Consider the following 8344-nt stretch of genomic DNA (forward strand, 5'->3'; position numbering starts at 1 on the left):
CCAAGAGTCAGATGCTTAACCGACTGAGCCACCCAGGCGCCCCTCCATCTCCTATTCTTAACCTCTGAAGGTTGGGTTCTAAGAAATAGACTGTTTTGCACAGAGGGATAAAGTGTGTGGTTTGGGTCCCTCTGGTAGGTAAGAAGGAAGGAATTGAATTCTGCCTCTGCTCTTGGGGCCCGGCCACAAGCCCTGGCAGCCCACGGGAAGGGCCACTGTTGTCTCACTGATCTGAGGGCTGCCCGTGTCTCATCGCCACAGCCCACGGCAGCGCCTCTTTACAATGTGTCTTCCTGAAGAGGGTGCTTTTCCTCATTCACAAGGTAGAGTTCCTGCTAGGTGCTAGGGGTAGAATGGTGCTCCCCTTTTCCTCATGGCTTCTTTCACTTAACACAGATCCAAACATGTGTAATGAAAACAGGCTGAATTTATATTTTTTACTAAAAGTTAAATTATGATCCTCTCATAAAGGCATAAAAGCCTCTTTTACAGGAAAAAAAAAAGAATTCCTTTTATATGATCATGTATAATATATGGGGACTAAAGTCAGCCTTCCCACCCGGCCAAGAAGGGCAGAATTCTCTTGTTTAGTGGGACTAAACCTTCCATGCTTAGTTCCATAAGATGCTTATTGATGTTCTCAATCCTTGCACAGGGGCGGACATCTTGTAGAATCTGCTTGCGAACCCCAGGTACACCCCCACTATCTGACTGGAGGGCGGAGGGCTCAATTGCAGCTGCTGGTTGAGCTCATTGCTGAGCCAGCATGTTCCATGGGGAAGCAATTAGACAGATCAGAACCAGAAGCTGCCCCAGAGAGCATATGAATTAAACACTGGAGACCCGAAGTACAGAAGCTACTTCCACTTAGCATCAACTTCACTTTTTCATCTTTAATTTGGGTTGAAGAGTTCTGAGATGTTGTCAGCATCCCTAAAGGGCCTTTCAGTTTTCAGACACTCTTTTTTCTCAAAAGTTACTGGTTGTCTACTGCAAATATGTATGTGTTTTTAAAAATATTTTATTTATTTATAAGAGAGAGAGAAAGAGAGCATGAGCAGGGGGGAGGGACAGAAGGAGAAGGAGAAGCAGACTCCCGCTTGAGCAGGGAGCCCAATGTGGGGCTCGATGCCAGGACCCTGGGATCATGACCTGAGCCGAAGGCAGAAGCTTAACCGACTGAGCCACCCAGGCACACCTCATTCACTAAACTTTCAACAACTACTTGTAGAATACGTATTCTGTGCCAGGCACCATGCTAAACACCAGGAATAAAGATATTAAAAAAATCACTTTTGCTGCTCTTATGGAATATTTAGTCTACCAGGATGGACAAACAAGTAAATATGTCAAATTATAATATAGTATAATAAGTACTAAGCTACTTATGAAAACAAAGTACCATGAAAACACATGGGACATGCCCCTAATGTGGACCAGGAGGGAGGAGTCAGGGAAGGACTCACAGAGGAAGTGATGGATGAAACATCTAGAATAATGTTTGAGCAAATATCTGGGTATTGTGGCCAAGCCACGTTGACACATAAAATTAACCACCACAGTTGGTAAACTCAAGAAGAGACACTTCCGTTGATGGTGGAGGCAAAAGCGTGATTGTAATATATTAAAAGGCTAACAGGAAGTAAGGAAGTATGTCATTGAGATTTATGGTTCCCAAACCTGGCTGAATTTGAAAACACCTGGGAAGTTTTTTAAAATCCCAATGCTTCAGGCAGCACCCAATATCAACTAAATCAGAATCTTTGTTGGTAGGTCCCAGGCATTAGTGTTTTCTAAAATTCCTCCATTGATTCCACTGTGCCAGGTTTGAGAACCCTTAATATAGATTGAATACCTCTCAAACTTTAAAGTACATGTAAATTTCCTAGTAACCCTGGGTTGGGGCCCATGATTCTGCATTTCTAACAACTGGAGCCCCCAGGGATGCCAATGTAGTCTGCCAATCCACAGATTACGCTTCGAGTAGTGGTATAGATAATTGGTATCTATACCCTTGGAGAGTTTGACTATGAAAAATACAGTGAAATAGGACAGATGGCAAGAAGAAGATACGAAATCAAGGAAGGATGATTATTATCATTTTAAAGCACAATATAAAAGCATGTTTGTACAGTCCTGGGAATGGTCCAGGAAAAAGAGAAGTTAACAAAGGAAGAGAGATGGGGACAACTAAAAAAGCAAAGTTCTTGAGGAAGCTAGAGGAGTAGGGTCCCGAGTTCAGGTAGAGTGAGTAGAGTCTTTTTTTTTTTTTTTTTAAAGGCTTAAAACGTATTTTAATAAGTTGATGCTGTATTACTGCTCCATTTCTCAGAAAAACTCCAAAGATATCAGGGACAAATCAAACATGGTACACCAATAAAAAAAATGCACCACATAACTACCTAAGATAGGCAAGGCTAAGAGCTGCTGTCTGACCTTCAGCATACAGCAACCCTGTTCCCAAGACTGTACTAGGCCTGTCAAGAAAAGCTGTGAACAGCAACATGATAGACACAAAAGGGCCATTCCTGGGTTGTCCTAACCCAAGAAAAAAGATGGAGGCAACTTGACACATGGGGTTTTTTTAAAGATACACTAAAATGAAAATCTCTAAGAGAAAATGTTTTCCTTAGGACATGAAGGGCTAATATACGGGATATAACAGAACCGTATGTATGTTGTCTGTGACCTCTGTGGACATTTGCCTGAATTCCCAGCTGCGAGTGAATGGAACAATGGGGCTAAGGTCATTGGGGGATGCTTGTTTTTGTGGTGTATGTGGCAATGTCTCTGAGAAACCAAATAGAACAGGATGGACAAAGAATGAAATGATCAAGATTAATGGGGGCTCTAACTGGATCCATTTTGCCATGGTCCCCCCTCCACCACAGACCCTCAACAATCATGTGAGACTTCAGGAATGCACCACACAAAATCAATTAGTTAAACGATATACCACACAGAACTGATTTGTTAAATATCGCCCCTCCCTTGCCCTCAGCCTCCAGCAAACTCCCTCAGAGTAGTACAGTCAAGGAAGACCTAACTATTGGGAGGAATCCCTAACACTTTTCCAGGGCAGAGTTCTGGCTAGTCCAAAAAGGGTCCTTCTTTTAAGGGTTTTTGGGAAACTAGACATTGAAATTTTTATTAGTATCGGCGATGTTTGTTTAGAGCAAATTCAGCTCCAGGAGCTGCATGGTTGAATGCAGGAGGGGTTCCACCAATTGCCCCAATTCCTTCCATTGTAGCAGCTTGGCCAAAGCATTCAGTTGTTGGTGGGGTCAATCCCAAGGTTCCATCTGGCATCATAGCGGCAGTTCCTGGAGGAGCTGGGGTACCACCTGGTACTGGAGCAGGGGACATGGCGCCTCTGTTGTTGATGCCCATAGCACCTCCCATAGCCATCTGGCCCATCCGTATCTCCTGTTCTCTCGCATCAGGGCATGTTCCCTTGAATCCTTCCTGCTGTTGCCGCATCATTTCTTCCTGTTGCCACGCATCTCTTCCTCACGGCGCCTGCGTTCCTCCTCCTGCCTGAGCTCCAGTTGCTTTCGTTTTTGCACTTCTTGGTTGTGCAGCTCTTCCATCCTCCGAAGTTCTTCTTGACGTCTCATCAAATCCTGTCTCATTAGCATGACCTGCTGCTCATGGCGAGCAGCCTCCATCTCCATCTCCGGCTTCTCACGAGCTTCCTTGATGTTGCAGTCCACTTGGTCCTGCTGCTGCTTCTCCATCTCAATGAATGCCTTCCAGCGCATGGCATACTCATACTCAAAGGAGCCAGGCTGTGCAAATCTGGGTGGCTGCTCTTGCTCCTCGTGAAATTGCTGGTTCTTTATAACCAGCTTCTCTGGAAGTCCCTCTTCATCCAGCTGGTCCATGGGCTCCACCATCACAGGCCGAGGAAATGTGGTTAGCAGGAAGGAGCCTTCACTGCACCTGTCCAGAACTTTCCGAGCAGCTGGCTCTGCTGAGAATTCAGCAGTGCCTTTTTCTGAGGGCCTTCCTCGATCATCCATGATGACTACAGCCCTTTCCACCTGGCCAAACACCGAAAAGGCTTCCTCCAGCAGTTCATTGGAAACATACTGAGGAAGGTTTTGGACTGTAAGGGATGCACTATGGCAGACAAAGCGCACATGCAGCTGCTTTCCATGGAGTGGCATGTTGTCCAGTTCTACTTTGGCAATCTCCGCTAGGGTTCGTGTTTCCAAGCTGATAAAGCCAAAGCCCTTATCCTTATGAATGAAGACTTCTCCTGCCTTCCTGTATTTCTCAAATAGTTTCCTCATCTCCTCCTCAGTGATCTCAGGAGGAAGATTGCCCACAAAGAGCCGGCTACGTTGGGTGAAGTCTTCTCTCCTGGTTTCCTAAAATTCTTCAGGTCAATAGTCAAGACTTCATTTTGGCTGCTGGCTTGTTGACCATTTGCAGGTATTGGTGGCCATGGCGGCTGCTGCTGCTGCTGCTGCTGCTGCTGGTGCTAATGCTGATGATGCTTCCTTGGAGTATGGTTTTGCTTCTCCAAGTTAAAGGTTTTATTGCTCTGCATTTTTGTACCCCTCTACCAACTGTTCTCTCCTCAGAGTAACAGTGACGCTACCTGAGTGAGTAGAGTCTTAATGGATAGGGAACCAGCTGGGGAGAAGGAAGGAGGAGGAAACATGCACACAGGCCTAGAGGAAGAGGCCTGGGGGACTTATCTCCTGCCAGAGAATTATAAGTGATTCTGTATGATAAGAGCACGGGAAGCATTTGGAGGACTGATCAATAAACCTCAACCTCAACCTCACGTGGTATATAAAAGTTAATTCAAAATGGATCACAGTCTTAAAGGTAAAATGTAAAAATACAAACATTTTTAGGATAAAACATAGGAGAAAATCTTCAGGATCTAGGGCTAGGCAGAGAGTTATTAGGCATGACACCAAAAGCGCAATCCATGAAAGGGAAATTTGATAAATTGGACCTCATCAAAATGAAAAACTTTTGCTCTCGGGAAGTCCATGTGCAGAGGACGAAGAGACAAGCTACAGACTGGGAGACAATATTTGTACTCCATATACCCAGCAAAGGAGTAGTATCTAGACTATATAAAGAACTCTCAAAATTCAACAGTGAAAAAAAAAAGTTAAACAATGCAATTAGAAAATGGGCAAAAGAGGGCGCCTGGGTGGCTCAGTTGGTTAAGCGACTGCCTTCGGCTCAGGTCATGATCCTGGAGTCCCGGGATTGAGTCCCGCATCGGGCTCCCTGCTCAGCAGGGAGTCTGCTTCTCCCTCTGACCCTCCCCCCTCTCATGTGCTCTCTGTCTCTCATTCTTTCTCTCTCAAATAAATAAATAAAATCTTAAAAAAAAAAGAAAATGGGCAAAAGATATGAATAAACATTTCATTGAAGTTGATATACAGATGGCAAATAAACACATGAGAAGATGTTCAACATTATTAGCTGTCGTGGAAATGCAAATCAAAACCACAATGAGCTATCAGCACACACTTATCAAAATGGCTGAGATTAATAAAATATATAGTGATAACACCAAATACTGGTAAGGATGCAGAGGAAATACATCACTCATACATTGCAGATGGGAATGTACAATGGTGCAACCACTCTGGAAAACAAGTGGAAATTTTTTTTAAAAAACTAAACCTATAATTGTCATATGACCCAGCAATTGTACTCTGAGGTCTTTATCACAGAAAAATGGAAACTTATGTTCACATAAAAACTTTATGAATGAATGTTCAGAGCAGCTTTATTTGTAATAGCCAAAAACTAGAATCAGCTCAAATATCCTTCAACAGGTGAATGTTTAAACAAATTGTGGTATACACACACTATGCAATATTACAAAGCAATAAAAAGAAATTAACTATTGATACACACAACAACTGGACAAATCTTCAGAGAATTATACTGAATAATAGAAAGCAAATCCCAAAAGGGTATATAGTGTATGATTCCATTTACAGGACATTTTTGAAATGACAAAACTTTAGAAATAGAGAACAGATTAATGATTGCCAGGGATTAGAGATGGGGTGCGATTGCTTGAGGGAGTTGGGTGTGTTATAAAAGGGCAACTTGAGGGATCATTGCGGTGTTAGAACTGTTTAATATCATGATAGGTGGTGGATACAGGAATCTACATAAAGGATAAAATTGTATAGAATTTAATACACACATACCTGAATGCGTACAAGTAGAACAGGAAATCTGAATAAGGTGGATGGATTATATCAAGATTTCTGCCCTGGTTGTGATACTGTATTATAGTTTTGCAAAATGTTATCATTGGGGAAAAATGAGTAAAGTGCACAAGAGATCTGTCTGCATTATTTCTACAACCGCATGTGTGTCTACAACTATCTTAATAAAAATTGCTTTAGAAAAAAGACAAGCCATAGATTGGGAGAGAATATTTGCAAATCATATATCTGGTAAAGGACTTATATCCAGAATATATAAAGAGTTATCAAAACTCAATATTAAGAAAACAAACAACCCAATTACAAATGGGCAAAACATTTAAAAAATTTTTTTAAATTTATTTATTTGACAGAGAGAGAGACAGACAGAGAGAGAGCACAAGCAGGAGGAGCAGCAGAGGGAGAGGGAGAAGCAGGCTCCCCCTGAGCAAGGAGCCCAATACGGGGCTCGATCCCAGGACTCTGGGATCATGACCTGAGCCGAAGGCAGATGCTTAACTGACTGAGGTACCAAGGTGCCCCGGGGAAAACATTTTAACAAACACTTCACCCAGACATATATAGATGGCAAAAAATAGCATGCAAATATGCTCAACATCATTAGTCACCAGGGAAATGCAAATTAAAATCCAATGAGATACTACTACACACCTATTAGAATAGCCCAGATTAGAAAGACTAATCATACCAAGTGTTGATGAGGATACAGAAGAAATGGGACACTCATACAGTGCTGGTGGAAGTGTAAAATGGTATATCCACTTTGGAAAATATTTTGACCTTTTTTTTTAAGTTGAACATATTTTTAGAATATGACTCAATCATTCTATTCCTAGGTATTTATCCAAGAGAAATTAAAGCAGATCTTTATAAAATACTTGAACATGAATGTTCATAGCAGCTTTATTTGTAATAGCCCCCAAATGAAAACTACCTGCTTTGGTCTGAATGTTTGTGACCCCCACACCCCCAATTCATATGTTGAAATTCTAACCACCAAAGATGATGGTATTAGGAGGTGGGGCTTTTGGGAAGTGCTTAGCCTATGAGAGCAAAGCCTTCATGAATGGGATAAGTGTTCTTATAAAAGAGACGCAGCAGAGATCTCTTGCCCCTTCCACCATCTGAGGACACAGCAAGAAGGTACTGGCTATGAACCACAAAGTGGGACCTCACCAGGATGCAACCATGCTGGAACTTTCCAGCTTCCAGAACTGTGAGAAATAAATTCTGTATTTAGAAGTTGCCCAATCTGCAGTATTTTGTTAAAGCATCTTGAACAAACTAAGATACAACCCAAATATTCATCAGATGAATGGATAAATAAATTGTGGTACATTCATAAAATGAAATACTAAGCAATAAAAAGGAATTAACTATTGATACATTATAAATTTCAAAAAAAATTGTGCCAAATGAGAGAAACCAGTCAAAAAAAAGAAAGTACATACTGTATGATTTGATTCATATAGAACTCTAGGAAATTCAAGCTAATCTAAAGTGTTAGAAAGCAGATCAGTGGTTTCAGGGAAAGGGGAGAAGGTGATGGTTTGAGAGGAAGAGTGGAGAAATTACAAAGGGGCACAAGGAAACCTTTCAGGTCATCGATACGCTTGTTATCTTGATTGTGGTATTGGTTTCACAGTTATATACCTATATTAAAACTTACTACATTGTACAATTTAAATACGTGCAGTTTATTGTATGTCAGTTATACTTCATTGTTTTTAAAAAGGAATTTTATTTTATTTATTTTTTTTTTTTTTAAAGATTTTTATTTATTTATTTGATAGAGAGAGACACAGCGAGAGAGGGAACACAAGCAGGGGGAGTGGGAGAGGGAGAAGCAGGCTTCCCGCAGAGCAGGGAGCCCGATGCGGGACTCGATCCCAGGACCCGGGGATCATGACCTGAGCCGAAGGCAGACGCTTAACGACTGAGCCACCCAGGTGCCCCTTTAAAAAGGAATTTTAAAAAGAAAGGGATGTTGATCTTACAAAAATGTAGTTGATTGCTTTGTAATAATCCAATAAAATAGATTTTTATTTAAAAAATCTTATCCATTTAGGTGTAGGAGAAACAAATATTAAAGATCGGGCATGTGTAATGATAGTAGCTGGGCAGAA

General features: G+C 41.7%; 1 pseudogene; it reads right to left on the bottom strand.

Moving 5' to 3' along the window:
- Window positions 1–3150: 3150 nt before the first annotated feature.
- Window positions 3151–4555, bottom strand: LOC116640751 (annotated as a pseudogene).
- Window positions 4556–8344: the final 3789 nt, after the last annotated feature.

This window comes from Phoca vitulina, unplaced genomic scaffold (assembly GCF_004348235.1).
Source record: "Phoca vitulina isolate PV1807 unplaced genomic scaffold, GSC_HSeal_1.0 scaffold20, whole genome shotgun sequence".
Lineage (NCBI taxonomy): Eukaryota > Metazoa > Chordata > Mammalia > Carnivora > Phocidae > Phoca > Phoca vitulina.